The 23,741-nt window shown below is 49.2% G+C and overlaps 1 protein-coding gene across 5 annotated transcripts in view; it reads right to left on the minus strand.

Annotated features, from left to right (window-relative positions):
• Window positions 1-22,030, minus strand: part of PC (pyruvate carboxylase) — a 242,256-nt gene extending 220,226 nt beyond the window's left edge. For 2 of the 5 annotated variants that reach the window (XM_050960405.1, XM_050960407.1), the window contains exon 1: window positions 21,959-22,025. The gene's annotated coding sequence lies outside the window, so the exon portion shown is untranslated. Of the gene's footprint in view, window positions 1-4,507; window positions 4,574-9,620; window positions 9,644-21,958 lie in introns of those variants that run through there. The other 3 variants (XM_050960406.1, XM_050960409.1, XM_050960408.1) reach the window with 3 other exon arrangements.
• Window positions 22,031-23,741: the final 1,711 nt, after the last annotated feature.

Genomic DNA, 23,741 nt, shown 5'->3' on the forward strand with positions numbered 1-23,741 from the left:
AGGCAAAAAAATAAAAAAGAGCCCAAACAATCATCATGTGTTCCCTTTCAAAATCAGGCCAGCCACAGGAGTCAAGACTGCCACCTTGGCACACTGTCAGCTGGCACGACCCATGAGAACCAACACAGCACCTCCCTCTCTAACCTGGCACAAAACCCTGCTCAAACGGAGCACTGTGGGGTTCTGCTACAGTGTTTTGCTATCAGTGAAATCTGCATCCTCGTACCTAGTAGAGGCATCACTACTTGGCGTGGAAGGTTTTTCATTTTGAAAGCATCTTTATTTGGGGGGGAGGTGGACAGAGATTTTACTCCAAAATGAGTTAGTTAAAGTTGTATTTTTTTTTTTATGAGCACCATGGCAGCAGCTAGAGACCTGACTGACTTCAGGGCCTGCATTTTGCTAGATTCTGTGCAGCCCCTGACTCAGGGGGGCGTGCGGGGGGAATTGCACTGGGCACTGCTGAGACACAGCAAGAGTGAATCGTTGTGTACAAATACACACTAGTTTAAGTCAATTTAGTTAACCCTTTACAGGATGCATGCAGACATTTCAAATCAATTTAGACTTGGCTTGTATTGATCTGGCTTAATTTAGTAAGGAAACAATTTTTGCTAAAAATCCACATCAAGCAGGTTTAAATCAAATGATGAGTTTTCTATGTGTTTACCTGCATAGGTTTTTAAACCAATATGTATTAAACCAAAGTAACTTTATGTGATCAGGCTCCTATCTGTATCCAAGAGAATTTACAGTCTTAACTAAGACAGGGGTGGGCAAACTTTTAGGCCTGAGGGCCACAGCGGGGTTGCACAACTGTATGGAGGCTGGGGTGGGGTAGGCTGTGTCTTCCCAAACAGCCTGGCCCCTGCCCCCTATCCGCCCCCTCCTACTTCCCGCCCCAACTGCCCCCCTCTGAACCCCTCACCCATACAACACCCCCTACCCCCTGACTGCCACAACCCCTATCCACATCCCCGCCCCGACAGGCCCTCCTGGACTCCCACGCCTATCCAACTGCTCCCTGTCCCCTAACTGCCTCCCAGGACTCCATGCCCCTCATCCAAACCCGCCCCCCCTCCCCCTCACCATGCCACTCAGAACACCAGGACTGGCAGCCACGCTGCCTGGCTGGAGCCAGCCATGCCGCTGCGCAGTTTAGAGCACCATGGTAGGCTGGCAGCTCTTGCAGCCACGCTATCCGGCAGGAGCTTGCAGCCCCACCACCCAGAGTGCTGGCGGCATGGCGAGCTGAGGCTACGAGGGAGGGGGGACAACAGAGGAGGGAGGGGGCTGGGAGATCAGGGGCCAGGTAGGATGGTCCCATGGGCCGGATGTGGCCCGCAGGCTGTAGTTTGCCCTGGTCTGAGATCTAAGGCAACATATTTCCAGTGGAGATAGGGAAATATTAATGCCATTGGACAAGGAAGACCTCATCTGGAATAGTGTGTGCAATTCTGGTCATCAAAGATGAACCCAAATTGATTCAGGTGCAGACAGGGCTTGCTCCAGGCACCAGCGAAGGAAGCAGGTGCTTGGGGTGGCCAATGGAAAGGAGTGGCATGTCCGGGTCTTCGGCAGCAATTCAGCAGCAGGTCCCTCAGTCCCTCTCAGAGTGAAGGACCTGCCACCAAATTGCTGCCGAAGGATGAAGCAGAGCGGTAGAGCTGCCACCGAAGTCCCACGGATCACAGCTTTCTCTCTTCTTTTTCTGTCCCCGCTTCACCGCTTAGGTTGGCAAAAAAGCTGGAGCTGGCCCTGGGTGCAGAAAAGGGCTCCTAGGCTAATCAGGGAATGGTGCACCCATCTTATGAGAGGAGACTGAAGGAGCTGGGTTGTTTAGCCTGAGCAGACGAAGGCTGAGGGGGATCTGGGTGCTCTCTCTAATACATTGGAGGGTTAACCCCAGGGTGGGAGAAGAGCCATTGAAGCAAAAGGACAATGCTGGCACGAGAACCATTGGGGATAAACTGTCCAGGAATCAATAAAGGCTGAAAATGAGAAGAAGGTTTCTACCTATCAGGAGAGAGAAGTTCTGGAACAGCCTCCCAGGAGGAGGAGTGGGGAGCAAACAACCCAGCTAGCTACCAGTGAGGGTAATTAATCAGCAGAACAACAGACCAAGGATTGTGGTGGATTCTCCATCACTAGAGATTTTTAAATCAAGACTGAATTTTTGAAACAGATCTGCTCTAGTTCAACCAGGAATCAATTCAGGGCAGTCCCTGTGGCTTATGATATACTTCAGGTCAGACTAGATCAGTGGTTCTCAGCCTATGTAGCCACTGTGGGCCACATTCAATACTACGTGCATGGCCCTGAGGAGGTCACATGGGCTGCAGCTCTGTGCTGATTGGGCTGCAAGTGGCCCACAGGCTATAGGTTGAGAACCACTGGACTAGATGGTCACAATAGGCCCATCTGACCTGAGAATCTATTAATCCAGTTTTAAGATAAATTTATGAATGGGACGATACAATGGGGTTGCTTACAATAGCAGGGAACTGGAACTCAACGACCCAGGAGGTTGCTTCCAGTCCTATGTTCCTGTCTTGTTTACATAGACAAGTTGTCCCACTTTAACTCTGCTGGAGCACAACCCTGCTAGTATGGATGCAGTTATATTGCTATAGAAGTGCTTGTATGGTATAGCTGTGCCTACACAGGACACAGAACAAGCAATATCAATGCCAGGCACCTTTATACCGGGTACTAAAGACTCTTTAGCCTGGAAGAGGAAGGCAGAAGAGACAGTTACCTTTTTTCATAACGTGCTCTTCGAGATGGGTTGCTCATGTCCATTCCTTGTTACGTGTGGGTGCTTGCCACATGCACCGGTGCCAGAAGTTTTTCCCTCAGAGCTATCCATAGGGGACCTGCTCTGGCACCCTCTGGAGTGGCGCGGCACACGAATGCTACGGTATAAGGGGTGCTGCCGGCTCCCCTCCCCCAGTTCCTTCTTGGCGAAAACTCTGACTGCGAGGAAGGAGGGTGAGTCATGGAATGGACATGAGCAACTCATCTCAAAGAACACCAGTTACAAAAAAAAGTAATTGTCTTTTCTTCTTCTTTGAGTGCTTGCTTGAGTCATTGTAGGTGACTCCCACGCAGTATCACTGGAGGCGGGCAGGAGTTCACGGACGTGTTAATTGCAACACAGCTCTGTCAAATCCAGCATCATCTCTTGCTTGTTGAGTGATGCGTAGTGCGTCACGGACGTGTGTACCAAAGACCACATTGCAGCCCTGCAGATGCCCTGGATAGGGACATGCGCCGGGAAGGCCACCAACAACACTTGAGTCCTAGTTAAGTGGGCCTTCACTATAGGTGGTGGCTCGGCCTGAGTCATCTCATAACAGGTCTGGATGCAGGTGGTGATCCAATCTGAGATCCTCTGCGAGGATACTGGGACACCCTTCATCATGTCTGCTGTCATGATAAATAGCTGGGTTGACCTGTGAAAGGGCCTGGTGCGCTCCAGGTAGAACCCTAGGGTGTGCTGGACATCTAAAGTGTGCAGCTACCTCTCCTCATTGGTCGAGTGTGGCTTCCAGCAGAACACGGTGAGGAAGATATCCAGGCTGACATGAAAAGGGGACACCACCTTAAGCAGGAAAGCCAGATGAGGTCACAGCTGGACCTCGTCCTTGTAGAATACCGTATATGGAGGCTCTGAAGTGAGGGCCTTAATCTTGGACACGCGCTTCGCCGAGGTAATGGCTACAAGGAAAGCAACTTTCCACGACAGATGGGAAATGGAACAAGAAGCCATAGACTCAAAGGATGGGCCCATGAGCCTTGAGAGGACCAGGTTGAGGTCCCATTGGGGAACTGGGTCCTGGACCGGCAGGAAGAGAACACAGATTTGCCCTGGACACACGAGTGGAAGGCCGATATGGCTGCCAAGTGCACCTTGATGGAAGAAAGCGCAAGACCTTGGTGCTTTAGGTGGAGCAGGTAATCCATGGTGGGCTGCAGAGATGACCAGGTCGGGGAGATGCTACGCTCTGACACCTAGCAGGAGAAACACTTCCACTTTGCCAGGTAAGTCGCTCTGATGGAGGGCTTTCTGCTTTCCAGGAGAACCTGCTGTACCTGACTAGAGCAGGCCTGTTCCTGTGTGTTCGGCCACACAGCAGCCAAGCCATGAGGTGAAGAGAGGGAAGGTTCAGGTGCAGAAGACAACTGTGGTCCTGCGAGACTAGGTCTGAGCGGCTAGACAGTGGCCATGAGGCAGCCACGGCCAGATCCATGAGCATGCCGAACCAGTACTGGCAAGGCCACACCGGGGCGATCACAATGACTTGCGCTTTGTCCCTTTTGATTTTCGATAGGACCCTGCTGATCAGCGGATTGTGCTCCCGGATTGAGTTACTTCACAAACACAGAATACAAAGATAGTCCCTTCCCCACAGGGGCAAGGCCTCATGGGATCTTTGTGGAGAAAAATCCACATGATCAAGCCCCCAAAGAGAGAGTGAAATATCCTCCAGCTACATATACCTACTTGGGATTTCTGATGCCCAATTCCTATTAATTTTAAACAGGAACTGGGTTTCCAAATTCTTCTGGCAGCTTTTGAAGAGATCAGCCGTGTGTGTGTTAGGATGGAATTCAAGGCCTGGAGCGATTGCTAATTACTGTGAGGAAGAAAGAGGAACCAAGTGCATGTAGCTTAACTAAATGATGACTAATGGGGATATAGCCATCTATTTCTGAAGCATGTTAATCCTGAAGAAAGGGAAGGATTTGGGTGCAGTGCAAGAATCAGTGGGTGAAATTCTCTGGTCTATATGATGCAATCCTCATCCTTTTCAGATCTATGGCTTTATTCCAAGTCAAACAAATGTCTGACACTTCCTTTACCTTCATAGTAAGTGGTACTGATGATAACCCTTAACGTACTGGGGGGTGGGTGTTTCAAGAGTTTCATAGAGTTTAAGGTCAAAAGGGACCATTGAATCTATTCTGATCTCTACAGCACAGACCAGTACATTTCACCCCCATACACCTATATTAAGCCCAAAGACTAAACTGAGGTTACATTAAAGTATTTCAGCCCTCAGGAGGCTAAACTGCTATGAGCCCGAAGCAGGGAACAGGAGAGACCAAGAGGCCATCAATGCCCGAAGGCCCTGCGATGGCAGGGAATTCTGAGATAAGCCATGCCCAGGGGATCCCAGCAGGCGACCTGCGCCCCATGCTGCACAGAAAGGAGCAGGTCGAGCAGCGAAGTAAGCCATCCCAGCAATAGCACTAGTTTGCCGTGATTCCACCCTACACCTACCCTAGGGCTTTTGCTGGCATAGGAATGAATGCTGCCCAAACGCAAAAAGCACAACCCAACGTCCCCGCAAGAGGCACAGCTATGGCAGAACTCTCTTGTGCAGGCCTCCTCTAGTACTTGCTTAACAGCTTACCCTGAAGGATCGGAAAGAGACCATGCAGAGCGACTACAGCTATCTCACTCTCCTGGGGGAAAGCCCAGACCTGTTTCAACAGGAAGGGTTGGACTGGAAGAACCAGACTGAGGGGCAGTGGATCTGGGCTTTGCTTGGAGAATATAAACTGGTTCTGTTCCTGTAACTTAAGACAGGCCTTTCCTACATACTTCTGCCAATGGTCAAGGGAGCGGTCTGAGTAGTGCCAGCAAAAGTCCATAGCCTAAAATAAGGTAGAGCAGGGGTTAGCAACCTTTCAGAAGTGGTGTGCCGAGTCTTCATTTATTCACTCTGATTTAAGGTTTCGCGTGCCAGTAATACATTTTAACGTTTTTAGAAGGTCTATTTCTATAAGTCTGTAACAGATAACTAAACTATTGTTGTATGTAAAGTAAATAAGGTTTTTTAATTGTTTAAGAAGCTTCATTTAAAATTAAATTAAAATGCAGAGTCCCCTGGACCAGTGACCAGGACCCGGGCAATGTGAGTGCCACTGAAAATCAGCTCACGTGCCGAAGGCGGCACACGTGCCATAGGTTGCCTACCCCGAGGTAGAGTATGAACTTAAAGCACAACAGCTATTCCAGAATAGCCCCCATGTGGACACTTCTTCTGAACAGAAGTTCCTTTTTCCAGTTTAGCTGAATCTAAATTCAAAGTGGAGTACATAAGAAGAAACTTCCTAGATTATCAAATCCCATCTAGAATCCTGGCAGAAACTTATCCAGCTCCATCTTCAAACTAATCGGGGCATTTGTTCTCAACTGCTCCTATGGGGAGGCTGTTCCACAACCTCCTTCCTCTAATGGCTAAAACTCTCCTTAACAGCCTGATTCCTGATCAGTTAAACCCCAATGGTTCTTGTGCTGAAATTGTCCTTTAGCTTCAATAGCTATTCTCCCACCCTGGAGTTCTCCTGCCATGTATTTAGAGAAGGAGCAATCAGCCTTCATCTGACCAGGCTAAGCAAGTCTGGCTCTTTCAGTCTCCTCTCGTAAGATCAGCTCTCCATTTCCCTCATCAGCCTAAGAACCGTTCTCTGCCCCTAGCCCGTTACACTAAACCAGAGAAAGACACTCTTAAATCAGCATCCATAGAGGAAGCTATTCCGCAACCGCTATTGCAGTCAATTTCCTTGAAGAGATCTAAATGCTGACACTATTGCAGCATCGCCAACCCCCCGTGATTTTATCAAGAGTCGCGCAATATTTGCCATTTTCCATAAAGCCTCAGGCTCCTGGCATCACATGATTGTGCTAGAATGTCAACTTTTTTTTTTAAATGAAAAGATAAGGTACCACCCTGCACAGTTCCAAGAAAAAACTTGAAACCATGACTCAGAACTGCCCCCTAAAGACTCAGAAACCAGAAGACAAAGACCCCAATGTTTTTTAAAAACTCCTGATTTTTAAGCCAGTCTCACACTATGGTCGTGCTTGACTACTGATTTTTTGAACACATTGGTAGAGAAGGGATAGCTCAGTGGTTTGAGCACTGGCCTGCTAAACCCAGGGTTGTGAGCTCAATACTTGAGGGGGCCACTTAAGGACGTAGGGCAAAAATCTGAGCAGGGGGTTGGACTAGATGACCTCCTGAGGTCCTTTCTAACCCTGATAATCTGTGATACAAAATTTGCACCTGATCTGCAAACATGGTCCGTGGATATTTGCAGGGCTCTACACACTGGCAAGATTGATGCCTTCACAGGAGACCTGCTGAATATTCATTGTGTTGCCAGATTACCTGTGTAAATCTGCAATAATTTTCAAGCCCTTGACCTCTTACCAGTACAGTGTCTCAAGTCTTGCTGGCTTGATCTTACGAGAGGAGACTGGCCCTCCCTCCCAATCACAGGGGCCTTTACACTGCCAAGTAGCATACGCTGTTCTCCATGCTCAGTCATGCAGGCAACCCAATTAGTAACCAAAAATTTGCCAGCTCTTCAAAGAAAGGAGAGTTCTAAAATGAAACAGATCTCAGCTTGTCTGGGACAGTAAATAACCTGAGCCAAACTGCTCGGGGAGGGGATGGGGGAGACTGCCCCTTGTGTAACCAACGCAGCAACACCTGCACAGAGCTTCAGCCAATTGCTCCGGGGGAGGAGGGAAGGGACCTGCCCCTTGCGTAACAGACATGGCTGTCTACCTAAGGAACTTACACAGTCCTCATTACTCTAGTATCTGAACACCTGATAGTCTTTAATGCACTCATCCTCGCTGCCATGAGGTAGGGCAGCACTTTTATCCCCATTTTACAGATGGGGAAACTGAGGCATAGAGCAGACCTCCCGGGTCACAAAGGAGAACCTGAACCTGGATCTCTCAAGTCAGAAGCTAGTGCCCTAACCACTGGGACATCCTTCCTTCCTTGGAGGACTGCCCCTTTGGACCTGAGCAGCTGCCAAGGGCTTGAACGCTGACACGAATGGGCTCCAGAGCTTGGACCTTTGAAGACAATGCGAGAGTGGCTACATTGTGGAATTGTGGGCAGCATTTATCTAGTGGTTAGAGCAAGGGACCGGGTTCTCCTCCTGTTTCTGAGAGGGGAATCTTGTGGTTAGAGGACAGGTGAAGTTGGGAGTTAGGATTCCTGGGTTCTATCTATAGGGAGGGAAGAGGGGGGCTATGGTTAGAGAATGGGTGGGGTCAATTTGCTCAGTCACCTAGCAGGGAGTGGCAGAGCTGGGAAGACAACCTGGGTCTCCCGAGTCCCAGTCCAGTGCGCCAGCCACCAGGCTACACTGCTGACAAGTTACAGTCACTTGTGTTTTAGCCCATCACCCACCTTGCACCAGCCATCTCAAGTTAAAAGCACCACCAGATCTGAGCTAAGAGTTTGCGCACATGTGCGCTTAGTTTATGTTAAACTCAACCTTTCGGTGAGGGCAAGCCCCCAGGGAAGCTGATCATAAAACAAAGATCATTAAGATCCTTCATTCACACACACCCCAGCACTGAAGGCCACGTTTCTGTGCAAGGACCTGAACTGCAGAGCAAGCATCCGCTTCAGCAGCCTCGCTGCAAGGGCTGCATTTCAAGGCTACTCATCAGCTGCTGTTCCCGCAAGGACATGAATCAAGACGGTGCCAGCGGCAAGATCAAAAATGGTCTCTGCCATCACACGTGGAACAGGATGTTCCTACTGGCGTGAAGGCTCAGAGCAATGTCTCCCAGCCGTGGAGAGTGGAGGCACTGGATTAAACAAGAGGGGGCAAGACAGAACAGTGTGGGAAGGTGCAGGACTCAAAATCATGTGAGTAGAGCAGCAGACAGCTTTATGAAAGAGGCCCGTCCCAAATGTCCGCTGCAGCCAGTTAGATTGCCATTCCGGTTCTGATGGAAAAGTGTTAAGCAAATAGGAAGGCTAGGGCAGCATTTCCTGAAGGAGATCACACTCTGGATTTCTCCTGTCTCCCCGGAAGCTCTTCCCCCAACCAGATCCCCCAGGATCCCTGGTCACCACATTTCCCGCAGCTGGGTCATAAACAGAGGAGAGTGGCTGTCTTGACAGTTAAATAAATTCATAGATTTTTAAGGCCAAAAGGGCCCATTAGACAATCTAATATAGCCTGACCTCCTATATAGCACAAATTACCCTGTATGGAGTCCAATACCTTGTGTTTCTCTAAAGCATCTTCCAGAAAAGAATCCATTCTGGATTTGCAAATCTCAAGAGATGGAGAATCCGTCCCTTCCCTTGGGAGTTTGTTTCAATGGTAAGTCACATGCACTGTTACAAAAGAAATGCCTTGTTTTTCTTTTGACTGAGTCTGGCTTTGACTTTCAATCGTTATTATTGTTGTTTGTATTACCATCGTGCCAGTCATGAACCAGGAACAAATCGAGCTAAGTGCTGGGCAAACACCGATTTATTGGTTCCTGTTCTGCCTTTCTCTGCTAGGTTATGGAGAGGGCCCTTTAGTACACAGTATTTTCTCTGTGAAGGTACTTAAACACCATAATCGAGTCACCCCTTGATCTTCTTTTCGAGACGCTAAATAGACTGAGCTCCTTGAGTCTCTCCCTGCAAGGCATTTTTTCTAGCCCCCAAATCATCTTTGTTGCTCTTCTCTGCACCCTGCATGGAGCTCTCTTCAAGGTTCACCTTGGTTTCGCTTTCTCCAAATTAAATGTGCTCAATTTACAAGATGGTTTGGGTTTTTTTGAACTGCAAACTCACCCCAGGATCCGAGTCACTCACACGTCATGTTCAGGAAAAGAGAAATTGAGCAGCCCAGACTCTGCCCTCAGCGACCTCCTTCCCGTTGGCTGCATACCATGCCCTTGGCAACAACCAGGCCACCCCCACAGAGGGAGGGAATTTGGATGAGCAATCAATTGCTCATGCAAGAGCCAGAATGGAATCCAGCTTTCAAAGACTTGCGATGCTAAGGTTTGTGGATCTGACTCTGAGGCATACTGGAAGCAGATCTGTTGAGCAAGAAGGGTGCTATTTAAAACAGTTATTTCCCAAAGCAGCACCATATTTTTCATGCAGTTGGCAACAACCAAATCCAGCACTCTTGGAAGGAGAAAATGAATTGCCTTAACAGAGTGTCTGGTGCTACCACCATGTGGAATCTTTCTTGCAATCAGAGATCAGACTTGCCTGCCAGCCATAATAATCTCTTTGCGGAGGACTGTGTGCTCAGAGCTGCCTGGCTGGATTGATACCTTGATCCTGGTTTTGTAAGTGGAGGGAGTAAATTGAAGCCCACATCTTTCACAGAGGCTGGCAGAGCTCAAGCTACAGGTGAAACAGATGTACTTACCCTCTCAAAATAGGCTGAGATCCTCCACAAGTAATGCTTTCTACCTTCTTCAGTTAGTTAGGAGACTCCATCCCATCTTAGACTCAGTTATTCTCCCCTTTGTCACTTCTCAGTTGGACTCCATCAATGCAACATACCTGGGCACTAAACCTTCAGTGCTTGGGAAACTGCAAGTACAAAAAGCTGCCGCAGCACATCTCACCAGCCTTTCAGGCTACCACACACACACACAAACAAGCCCCGTCCTTCACACCCTACACTGGCCTCCCACAGAATTTCTAACCAAGAGCAAAGTTTCAGTCTTTATCCGCAAGGCACTCCATGGTCCGGGCCCAAGGTATTTAAAGGAGCCGCAGTGAAGACCACAGTTAACAAATCTGCTCCTCTGGCACAACAGAGCTCTCTACAAGAAGGTTAAAGCTCACCTGTGCAGGAGACAGAGCTCAGGAACAGGTCTGATACTATGGAATGAACTTCTCCAGGACTAAGGGCCATCACAAACCTCCCCACCTTCCATTCCAACAGCCAGGCCCAGTTCTTTGACTTTGCCTTCTCTAATGAACATGCATATTTAAAAAATTCAAGACCCTTCACCTACTAAAACAAGTCACTCCTGTGCACCATGCTTCTCCCCCTGGGAGAAAGAGAGAGAGAACAAACACCTGACAGGTGTGTAGATGCAATCACAATGCTGTGCTGGAAGGCACTCACATACTACAGCGATAGTGGGGTGTAAGAACTGTCCAGAACTGATTAGACCTGATCAAATTGTCACTGAATGATTTACAAAACAGTGACAATGAGCTTTTGCCCTTCAGAACATAAGAATCACTGGATTAGACTGAAGGTCCATGTTGTCCAGCTTCCTGTCCCTAACAGTGGCCGGAACCACATCAGGGCCGCCTGGGGTGGGAGGGGGCAAGTGAGGCAATTTGCCCCAGGCCCTGGGCCCTGCAAGCCCTGGCCCGGCGGCAGTCCGGGTCTTCGGTGGCGGGGGGCCCTTCAGTGCTGCCGAAGATGCGGAGCAACTGAAGGGCACCCCGCCGCCGAAATGCCGCCGCAAGACCCAGACTGCCACCGGGTGAGTACGAGCGCCACAGCTCCCCTGCTTTGTCCCAGGCCCCCTAAATCTTCTGGGCGGCCCTGCATCACAAGAGGAACCCCACACTTACAGGATAAACTGCCCAAGGAAAAGTTTCCTCTTGACTTCTAAAAATTAGAGATCAGTTTATGGCCTGAAGCATGAGGTTTTATCTCATTTCAGATTTATTGAAACAACTCTGGACGTTTTTGTTATAGTCAGACTATAAATAAGGCACAGATTTTTATCACTGAGGGGGATTAATCATTGGAACAGCTGACCCAGGGACGGTGTGGATTCTCCATCACTTGGAGTCTATAATTCAAGACTGCACGTCTCGCTGAAAGGATCCACTCTTGCCCAACCACCAAGCTGGGTTGGAAGCAGGAATGGCTGGGGGAGGGGATTCTCAGGCCTCTGTTACACAGGCGGTCAGACTGGATGGCCAGAATGGTCGCTTCAAAAATCCAGGAGAGCTTGATTTTTTACACTACCAACCTAGCACAGCATTAAAGCTAGCGTTTGCATTTAATATTGCCTTTACCCAATACAGACAAATACCATGAGACACTCGGGTCCCTTTGTAATGTTGTGTTAGGCGACAGAGCCAGTTACGTAGTACAAATTACAAACAGATGCACCAATATTAATGTTTGTATTGTAGTAGTATCTGGAAACTAGCTGAGTTGGAGCCCCCACTGAGTGTGCACAGGCCCCACCAAGGTCAGGGCCCCTCACCCCCCAGGTGCTGGGTGTCATGCTGATCCTGACAAAGATTGGGGGGCCCTGCATCATGCTAGACACCACACAGAGCCCTGCAAACTGAGATTGGGGGCTTTTCATCGTGTTGGACACTTCACAGACCTCGATGGAAACTGAGGGGGAACCCATCATGCTGGGAGCAACACAGACCCTTTGGAGTTCAGGGGAATTCTCCACTCTGCAATGTGCCACACACAGACCCACCTTGGCTGAGACTGGGGTGGGGGGGGAGGCATCGTTCTGGGCAGCACCCAAACACATGGTAAAAGACAGTACCTGCTCAAAGACATTAAAGTTGAAGAAGAAGATGGAAGCACAGTGGTAAGGGTGCTAGTGAGAGACTTAGGAGACCCAGGTTCAATTCCCTCCTAAGAACATAAGAATGGCCATACTGGGTCAGACTAAAGGTCCATCTAGCCATGTATCTGTCTACCGACAGTGGCCAATGCCAGGTGCCCCAGAGGGAGTGAAGCTAACAGGCAATGATCAAGTGATCTCTCTCCTACCATTCTCTGATGAACGGAGGCTAGGGACACCATTCTTTACCCTTCCTGGCTAACAGCCATTTATGGACTTAGCCACCATGAGTTTATCCAGTTCCCTTTTAAACACTGTATAGTCCCAGCCTTCACAACCTTCTCAGGTAAGGAGTTCCACCAGAGATCCTGAGCATGTCTCTTAGTCTCTCTGTGCCTCAATTTGCCCATCTGTAAAATGGGGATAACAGTTCTGCCCTACCTTATGGGGCATAATTATTAGTTAAACTGGAGAAGACTGGGATTAATACGAGAATCGAAAGGTGAATAAGGAACTGGTTGAAGGGGAGACTATGAACAGGTCATAGTGAAAGGTGAACTATTAGGCTGCAGGGAGGTTACTAGTGGAGCTCCTCTGGGATCGATCTTAGAACCAATCTTAGTTAACGTTTTCATTAATGACCATGGCACAAAAAATGGGCGTGTGTTAATAAAATTTGCGGATGACAAAGTTGGGAAGTATTGCCAATACAGAGGGGGACCGGAATACCGTACAAGAAGATTTGGATGACCTTGAAAACTGGAGTAACAGAAATGGAATGAAACTGAATAGCACAAGATCATGTACTTAGGGCCTAACAACAAGAATTTTTGCTATAAGCTGGGGACGTACCAGCTGGAAGCAACAGAGAAGGGAAAAGAGCGGAGTATATTGGTCAATCAAAGCATGACTACAAAGCATCAGTGTGATACGCCTGCGAAAAAGGCCAATGCAATCCTACAATGCATCAGGCAAGGTATTCCCAATAGAGAGAGGGAAGTGTTATTACCATTATACAAGGCATTGCTGAGACTACGTTTAAGGACAATGAATTCAAATGGAACAGGTGCGGAGAAGACCTACTAGGAAGATCAGAGGAATGGAGAACCTACCTTACAAGAGGAGAGTTAAACTTAACAAATCAAGTTCCTTAACAAAATGAAGGCAGAGGGGAGATACGATTGCTCTCTATAAATACATCAGAGGGATAAACACCAGAGAGGGAGAGGAGTTATTTAAGGGCCAATGTTGGCATACACAAAAAGGATGTAAAAAGGCCACTGATCAGTTTGAGCTAGAAATTAGACCAGGTTTCTAACCATCAGAGGAGTAAAGTTCTGGAATGGCCTTCCAAGGGGAACAGTGGGGGCAAAAAACCTAAACTTGTTTCAATACTGAGCTTGATAAGTTAATGGAGAGGAGGGTACAATGAGACTGCCTACAATTATATGTGGCCCTCCAGAGATTGCTTTTAGCAAGTATCTCCAGCGGCCAGGGATGGGACACTAGATGGGGAGGGCTCTGAGTTACTACAGAGAATTTTTCCCCAGGTGTCTGGCTGAAGGGTCTCAACCACGTATTCAGGGTCTAACTGATCACCATATGGCCTGTGATGTGCAAGAGGTCAGACTAGATGATCATGATGGTTCCTTCTGGCCTTAAAGTCTATAAACATGTTTAAGGGGAGCGGGAGGTTTCCCGGGCACTACAGCAATACGAGGGCCAGGTAAATAGAGAAGCGGATGAGACAAACCAGCAGATAGGATAACTGGTGGATACTACAGTGATAAGGAGTTGGTCACATCAGAAAGACAGACAGACTTCTTAAGCAGTGAGGAGCTGCGACTGCAACACTCAGCATGACTGGGCTTGCAATCACAGCACAGCGGCTGCAACAACACTATGCCAGAGGAACACAAGAGCAGTCTTTGCAGATGGAGTCCCTTCCGTTTTCGTTTACTGCACGTTGTTACTGGGTTGTACAGCTCACAGTTGTGCCGGTGTGTGCCCCTCTGCCCCCCTTCGCCATTGAGCGGCGAGCTTAATTCTGAAAGCCAACTGTGTTTTGCTCCTGAGCACGGAACCATACATTATCTCGTCCTCCGCCCCTTCTCACACAAGGAATGATGAAGCAGAAGCAGCCAGATGCAGACATGGAGGAGGAATCCTCACACCTGTCCCCTGTGGAGGAATCCAAGGCAAGAAGGCTAAGCTGATTAGCTACAGCTTGCAGCACAGCGGAAGTTACTTGGGATTGCAAAGCGCTCCTCCCATATGAGAGAATGTATATGGGGACTGCCTGCGTGCCTGCAGAATGCTCCATTCACACACATACACACACACACACGTATATGTGCCTGCAAAGCGCTTCCCCCCACGTGTGTGCAAAGCAACCCCCTTGCACTTTCATGTGAGCCCTTGCAAACTGCTCCCCACTACACACACAGGTATGCAAACTGCTCCCCTATGCACACACCTGTGCCTGGAATAAGGTGACCAGATAGCAAGTATGAAAAATCGGGATGGGGTGGAGGTAATAGACGCCTATATAAAACAAAGCCCTGAATATCAGGACTATCCCTATAAAATCGGACATCTAGTCATCCTAGCCTGCAAAGCACTCCCTCTCCATGTGAGTGCGCGCGCACACACACACTCACTCATGCACACCTGCAAACTGCTCCCCACTGCATACGTATACTCATGTGTGTGCCTGCAAAATATTCCCACACAGATGTCCACCTGGCATGTGCAAATTGCTCCCCCATACACATGGGTCTGCAAACTTCTCCCCCTATAAATATCTTCCACAAGCCATTTAAAATCCTCCCTTTCACAGCGCCAGGTGCAAGGGGCGATATTCACAGATTCCGAAATCAGCTGATTGTTATGATCCTGGCTCAGAATTGCTCCGGCTTCACCCTGGAAGTCAAAGATGGGAGATCTACTGCCTCTCTGCCCACTCCAGTGCAGAGCGACTAATGCCAGAAACCCCAAGTTATCCCAAAGAATAAGGAGGGGAATTTCACAGGGGGGCTACAAGGTTGTTGTCCAGTGGCTCAGGATGACATTTGGCCACCACATGGAAGACATAAATATAGAAGCAAACTTAGCATGAGAGAATGTTGTTGAGGCAACAGCCTTTGTCCCCCAGGGAATAGTACTGCGTTCTACCCCACTCTCCAAGATCCAAAACACACATGCTGGATGCTACTCCAGATGCCAGCACTGATACCAGTGCGCTCTACTATCAGGCAGCACCACCTCTGCAGGCATTAGGTAGGATTACTGGCTATCTAGGAGAGTTCAAATTACACCTGATGAGTAATCCTTCTATGGCTCTCTGTGCCTGGATCTCAAAGCACTCTACAGACATGAAGGAAGCCGCAAAGTCTCTGGGTGAGGTTAGCCTTATCCCACCTTTTTACAGATGGGGAAATTGAGGCACAGGCTGGCCATGCCCAAGGTCACACAGCAAGTCAATGGTACACATGGGAACAGAACACAGGAGTCCCACTTGATCCCCACTCCCCTCAAGGATGTGGGAACAAAATCCAGGCTTCCTGATGCCTTGTTCTGCCCATTCTCTCCTCTAACCACTAGACCTACCTCCTCCTTCCAGAGCTGGGAACAGAACCCAGGAATCCTGAGGGCCCCAGCCCACTGCATTAGTCACAGCGCCAACACCTAGATGTCCTCAGAGATCTAATCACTATAATTTCTCTCAACTTTTACTACCCTGGTAAATCATTTATTACCATGATCCTTTAATAGCCTCACTAAGGGCTTAATCACCCTGCTGCCCCACATCATTAACTGACCAATGTTTAAATAATTAGCTAATTAGCCTCTGATTGAAACAAAAAAACTTTCATCAGACACCTCCGGAAGACAAACTACATTGTATTGCAAGCCAGTAAAGGGAGAGGGGCATACCGGGCACAGCCGCCATACACTGCTCTACAGTGATCCCTGTAGCCAGGATAAGCTGTCCTAACACTGAAGCCAGGGAAATTGCAGACACGTAATGCCTTAAAGGAGAATTCATTATAGGTTTGACACAGAATCTACCAGATCAGATTCTTTGCCCTGGGTTATACAGAGCTGGTGGGATAATAGGGTTATTTTCCACTGAACATTTGGGTCCCCCCACACAGAAATTTAGATACCAACAAATATCAGCCAAAACCAGAAATAATTTAATTTGAAAGTCACATCATGGTGCCTCCTGTTCCCATTCTCCACTATACACCAGTCTCCCTGGCCAGAGTATGTCTCCCATGATGCAACAGTCTCCCCTCTTGCAGAAGGCACGTGGTATATATATCATGGAAATACCTGGTCACAGTGCATCTTTGGAAAATGTAGTTCAGCTGCCTCATGCTCCCATTCCCCTCTCTTGGCTGAGTTCTTTGGTCAGACTACATCTCCCATGATGCAGCACAATGCCTCTTCTTGAAGAGGGGAGGCAGTGTATCATGGAAGTCCACGGCCATGATGCATCATGGGAGATGAAGTCCAGCCAGAAAGCCTAGCAAATAGAGAATGGGGACATGAGGCAACCAAACTACAATTCCCATGAGACACTGCAGCTGTATTTCCAAATCAAAACATGTTAGGTTTTGGGCATTTGTTTTTTTGACAAAAAAATCCAAGCATTTCATGGGAAGCAGACAATTTTCAACAAAAATTATGTCTAACCAAAAACTCACTTCTCCATTAACAAAAAAAAGTTTTGACAACCAAATTTCAGCCAGCCCTAGTGTTCTGCAGGAGGCCAGACTAGATGATCAGAATGGTCCCTTCTAGCCTTAAAAACTGTGAAGCCAATTAGGGAAATAAAATTGGGTCTGTTCTCTCTTTACAATCCAGCCTGAAAGGATCTTGTCCAAACACTTTTTCTGCTTAAAATATCAGATCTTAAAACACAGCTTCCGTTTTGCCAGAGGTCATTTTGGAAGATCATGTAGGGTGGGAGTTATCTCAGTCCTTATCTGAGGGACTGAGTTGACTGAATGAAAATTAACTTAGTTTAAAAAAAAAAAAAAAGTCTTCATCCAGAACCAAAAGAGAGTACCGATCCTCATTTTCCTCTTAAGTAGGAGTGGGCCTAGAGAAAACAGCTGTGTGGTCAAGTAGGTAGAGCACTGGACTGTGATTCAGGATTCTGTTCCTAGCTCTGCCACTAGCCTGCTGGGTGCCTGTGGGCAAGTCGCTTTTCCTTTTCTATGCCTCAGTTTCCCTATCGGTAAAACGGAGCTAGCGATACTGACCTCCTTTGTGAGGTACTTTGATGTCTACTGATGAAAAGTGCTATAGAAAATCTGGGTATAATTATTATCATCATCAATTACCCTCAAATTGTTATATACATGAGGCTGAGCATTAAGAACTGCACTACTCTTGCAGCCTGGGGCGCGGTCTGTGAGGATAATGCAAGATGGATGAGCTAAAGCCAAACATGCTCCTGTAGATTTGAGGCCTGCAGCAACTGGCTGTGCCCCCAACCCTGTTCCATGCAGAGCCTAAATCCCTGACACAGCAAGATTGAGGTTAGAAAGCTGCTATCAGTTTCAGAGACAAGGAAGCAGCTGGGAAACCATCTGGGAGGAAAGGCAGCATGGTGCTCCAAGTCAGCAGTGCAAGGAGCAAAAAGTTCCTGGGAAGACACAAAGCTCTCAGCTAGGCAGGGTGAGACCTGAGCACACACAGCGATGAGAGGCAGGGAAGACAATCCGTGTCTTGGGCTGAAAAGGAGACTCACATTTTGTCACGAAAGAGGCAATGAGGGAAGCTGTATTGTGAGGAGAGCTCTTCCCACCATGCCATCTAATTGTGAGCTCATGGGGGAGCAGTATGATCTGGGGGCTGGGGGGTATATGCTAGATTGGAACTAAGTAGACCTGGATTCTGTTCCCAGCTCTGCCACTGACCTGCTGTGTGATCCCAGGCAAGTTCCTCTCCCACCCTTTGTCCATTTAGACCAGAGGTCAGCAACCTTTCAGAAGTGGTGTGCCGAGTCTTCATTTATTCACTCTAATTTAAAGTTTCGCGTGCCAGCAATATATTTTAATGTTTTAAAAGAGCTCTTTCTATACATCTATAATATATAACTAAACTATTGTTGTATGTAAAGTAAATAAGGTTTTTAAAATGTTTAAGAAACTTCACTTAACATTAAATTAAAATGCAGAGCCCCCTGGACTGGTGGCTAGGACCCAGGCAGTATGAGTGCCACTGAATATCAGCTCGCACGCCGCCTTCGGCACACGTGCCATAGGTTTCCTACCCCTGATTTAGACTGTGAGCGTCTCTTCAGGGCAGACATGGTCTTTTACTATGTGCCGGCACGGTGCTTAGACTGATGGAGGGCCATGCAGCACCCTGTCTGACATGACCCCCATCTTGGTTGAGGGGTCTGTGCAACACCCAGCACAATCAGACCCTCCCCTGATCTTGTCTGGGACCTTCAGCTGTTACCATTATGCTAATTAATAATAACATGTCACAGCAGGAAGATCAGTAAGACATGCTCTGGCAACTTCAACACACAGGAGCAATGCTCCATTCATGCAGCGCCAAGCTGCCAACTTCAGAGCTAAACACAGAGACCTTGCCTCATAAGCTAAATCTCCGTCACGGGGGACAGATCCGCATTCCCCCCCACATCCGCTCAGACGACAGCATCCTCTCCAGCTAGAGACCACTGTGAGAACCAGGCCCACAAGCCCACCCAGGTGATGGCCATCATGGGCCCCACTACAAACCATGCCCTCCTGTCTCAATAGACGGATCAGTTTTCCCACCGTAGTGGTGCATCTTTTCCCCTCATCTCATTAAGTCCCTCCCCATTTGCCACTACCCGAATCAGACCCCAAGCTCCAATCACAGAGCAGAAAGCCAGATACCTCATGCCTCTACAGACAGAAGTTAGCACAGAAAACATAGCCCTAGCGATGGTGCCCTCTCAATACATACCAGCACTAGGCTCCCTTACAAACCTGAAGGCTACTTCCAGACCTTACCCCCCTTCCCATTAGAGACCAGTACCTGACACAACCAGTATGATCAATGGTCTCAACCATTCTGAGTGGTCCATGGGATCAGAGAAGGGGTCCCATTGGGGAGAATGGCCTGTATCATGGGGGTTGTGAGGAGAGATCAATCCAAGGCTGTCAGGCAGCACATCACAAGAGATCTTTCAAGATGTCCGTGGCTGCAATCGAAATAGATGCCTGGTGTGGCACCAGCATCCCCGGAGTGATAATTACCAGGCCATGAATCTTCACTAACTTAAGAGTTATGGCTGAGATTGTATCACATGTGTACAAAGACAGCCCTAAAGGGCTACACACTCAAGAATGCTGCAGGTGAAAGCTTTGTGGTATTAACCTTAACTCTGCACACTCTGTATCCCCAAGCTCTCACAAAAATGCCCTAAAAGAAAAACATACCCGCATATCTAGTCGGGTATGCCAAGGGGTATGAAATGATACAACTCACACACTCTCTTCCCGAGGCAGAGTCCTGTACTGGTATACCCTTATTATTATTATTATTATATTAAGCCTTCAACCTTACAGCAATACAGACCAATTAACCCTGCCCCTGCACTACAAACAGTGCCACCCCAATAGAGACTAGTGCAGGTCCTATACACTACATAGCACAGCCCCATTTCTCCAACACAGAACATTTACCAAACACCACAGACTTGTCCATCCTTCCCAATATAGCCCAGTCTGTCCCCTCTCATTACAACAGCAGAAGACCCAAACCCAGTCCATATTGAGGAATACAGACTGGTCCATAGTGAGGCAACAAGAACTACGGGTGACTCCATATTACAGGGATATAAACCCACTCAATCCAGAGAGATGGAATTGCTCCACGGTGTCAGAAGGCCAAGGACAGGTCTACACCAAGAGATAGATACTAGTCTATATTAAGGCATAGAGACTCTAGGTCTAGGTCCATATCACAGAGTTACAGAGCAATCTCAGTTGGGGAAGCGAACCTGGCCACAAGCTTCTCTATTTTCTAAGGGAGGTATAATTTATGAGCGAGGGAACTAAGCCAATTCTCACCTGAAGTTGTTCCAGTCCCTACTGGAAGATAGAGACAAGTTAATAATATGAGGGAAAAGAGATACAGACCAATCTCCCACAATGCACCTTGCCACATAGTGCCCCAAAGGGCACTAGGGTGGTCACATCCAAACCCCATGCGAGGAGAAGAGAGAAAAGTTTGTAGTGGGCATCTGCGACTGGTCCATATGCGCCATGCAGCAGAGTCCATACTGGGTGGCAAAGGGTACCCTAAGATGGTTTCCTGAGAAGGAAATGTAGGCATTGGAGTGGTCTGTATTAGGGAGATCCCACAGTGGGTAGAAAGCAGGTGGGTTTGTATGCGACAGCTGGGCCTGGTCCAGATAGAGCAATACAGCACTGGAGATACACAGGGAAGCCCAAATCAGTCCCCTGGAGATGTCAGGACCCCTAATATGGACTAGTCTGAGGAGATACAGCTCACTTCCTGACATAGTCTGGTCCATACGGCATGATACAGGCTAGTCCTCAAAAGAAGCATGGACTAGTCTGAAAGCCTGGTATTCCAGAGGAACCCCAATTCAGCCCCTGTCAGGGACTGTCCCATATAGGACAATACAATCCAGTCCACACATGAGTGCGAAGGCCTCTGACTGGTTTGTAATGAGGAGAGGAGCAGATCCATAAGGGCGATAATCCAGGCCAGTTCCCAAGAAAGGTCCACTGGTACACATGTGGCAATTCAGCCCAGTCCATACAGGGATGACAAGAGAAGAAGGGACAAGTCCATATGAAGCCATACAACCTAGTATATGCCAGGAACAGGGGAGCCCAGTCCAGTCCTTGACAGGTGTGTTCATACAGCCTGGTTCGGGGGTGGGGGAGGGAGAAGACTGGACCAAACAAGGAGGAGGGAGAGTCCAACACTAGTGCATATGAAGGGATACAGCCTAACCCATATGGGGAAGAGAGGGAGGAGCTGGCCCATACCATGCAATAAAGCCCAGTGTATACAGGATGAGGAGCAACTGGAATATGCAGTGAGAAAAGGTCTAGCCCTGGTCCATATGGGACCATACAACTTGGTCCATCGGGAAGGAGCAGGAGATGGTTCATACGGGATGGAGCCCAGCCCTAGTCAATACAGGGGATGGAGAGCGTTCATCCCTGGTCTATGCAGGAGGGGAGGAGAGGCTGGTCCAAATTCTGGAGGTGCAGCCCTGATCCATACAAGACAATAAAGCCCAGTCCATAGGTGAAGGAACTAGTTCATATGCAGGGATAGTCCATATGGAGAGAGTAAGGACTGATTCATATGCAAGGGGAGGGGGTGTCCAGCCCTGGTCCCTGCGGGGCGAGGCTGCTCCATACAGGGGAGAGGGGCTACAGCTCCAGTCCATACAGGACAGAGGGGCTGGTCCTTACGGGGGAGAAGGGGTCCAGCCCCGGTCGATGCAGGGGGAAGGGGTGTCCAGCCCTGGCCGATGCGGGGGGAGGGGATGGTCCATATGGCGGTGCCGGGGCCCCAGCCCTCCCTGTCCCAGCGGGTCCCTCTTACCCCGCGGCACGCCGCCACTTGCTCCCCAGCTGTCAGGTACCAGCCACCGCAACTTCCTCAGGCACCTCCGCCCCCTCGAACCCTGCCCCGCCCACCTGGCTTCTCATTGGCTGTTCCTTTAGAAAGCCACCGCCCATTGGTCGCTTTTGCCACACCCCCATCTCCCCTCGGTCGCACCCCCAGAGCCCGATCTGTGGCCGAGCAGACCTGTCACTCACTGGTTCAAGCCTGGCGCCATCCCGCCCCCCGTGCCTTGACCACCTCTCTATTGGCCGCCCCTGAGATCTGATGCCTGGCATTGGCCACCATCTCTCATTCATTTTTTCTATTGGACAAAGTACTTGTCAATCGGCGTCCCAGAGCCCCGCCTAAAGGGGGGACGTGGCTGCACCCTAGTGAACCCGCCCCCATCTAGGAACGGACATTGGCTGGCCGACTAAGACCTCTCCTGCCGCGATTGGTTGGAGGAAGGAAGGGGCGGGCCCCAAAGTAGTGGGCGTGACCGAGTGACTCATTCAGCCAGCCAGGCAGGGGACACGTGACTGTAACACTATGCGGGGGTGGGCCCTTCACCGTGGAAGGTGAGGCGCGTGCTGGACGAGTGTGCGGACAGTGCCTGGGCGCTGCATGGGGACGGGGACCCTGCCTGAGGCTGCACACGGGCTGGGGTGGGACAATCCCACTCCCCAGGGTCTGTAACAGCCGAACAGCGAGCGGCGTCAGGGCAGGACTGTGTCCCCAGCACCGCCCCCCTTACATACCCTGAGCTGCCTTCTCGGGCTTGCGACTCTGCCTTGCAGGGCCGCTACGCCAGGGCCCCATCAGCAGCGCAGGGCTCCATCGCTCTGGGGACGGTGAAGTGGCTCCTGGGAAGCAGGCAAGAAAACCCAAAGTGACCTCCCTCATATAATCAGGCCAGGGGAGAGCTCTCGGACTCTGAGCCCAGGGAATCCACCTTCACTGTGCCTAGCGTAGGGCTTATACCGCACAGAGGACTTGTTCTGATTCCATCCACCTGCATTTCTCTGTCCCAATCCTCCCTCCCAAAAACCTACCTCTCTCTCTCTCTCTCTCTCACAGACGTGTCCTTAGAAGCAAGTCCCCGCTAATGAGCCCTTCAGTTGCAAGGTGACAGGGAGGTGACAAGTGGATGGCGTTATTGGTAGCTGCTCCTCCATACATCATAATCCTGGAGTGGGTGATGGAAATGAACCAGCAAGTAGAAAAGAGAAAGGGGATGCTGAGGGGATCATCCCAGGGAGCAATCCTTGATGAGAGCACTGTAGCTGTGCAAATACGTACATCACTTATGTGCTCGTTTTCTGCAGCACTGCAGTTCAAGCTTTTACAGATCCTCCCTGAAAGGTATTAGCACGGCATAGTCCTCTCTCTTTAGGCAGGTTGAGCTCATCAGGGCTTGCAAAGCTAATGGGGGTCAAGGCCTATAGAACACCCTACTACTGCAGGAAATGGAGGATCAGGGCTCAGCACAAGACACTCACCCCTGAAAGACTGCTGACCCCAGCATGGTGCTAGGGTAGGGTGACCAGACAGCAAATGTGAAAAATCAGGCCAGGGGATGGAGGGTAATAGGAGCCTATATAAGAAAAAGACCCAAAAATCAGTACTGTCCCTATAAAATCAGGACATCTGGTCACCCTATGCTAGGGGTTGCTGTGGGGCGGTGAGCTCAGCAAAGGACACACTCCCCGTGCAGTCAGTGCAGATGCCTATGTCCCAATGCAGCAGTAGAGGGTGCTGTGCACTTTATAATGCTGCATTT

The sequence above is a fragment of the Gopherus flavomarginatus genome, chromosome 6 (genome assembly GCF_025201925.1).
Source record: "Gopherus flavomarginatus isolate rGopFla2 chromosome 6, rGopFla2.mat.asm, whole genome shotgun sequence".
Classification (NCBI taxonomy): domain Eukaryota; kingdom Metazoa; phylum Chordata; order Testudines; family Testudinidae; genus Gopherus; species Gopherus flavomarginatus.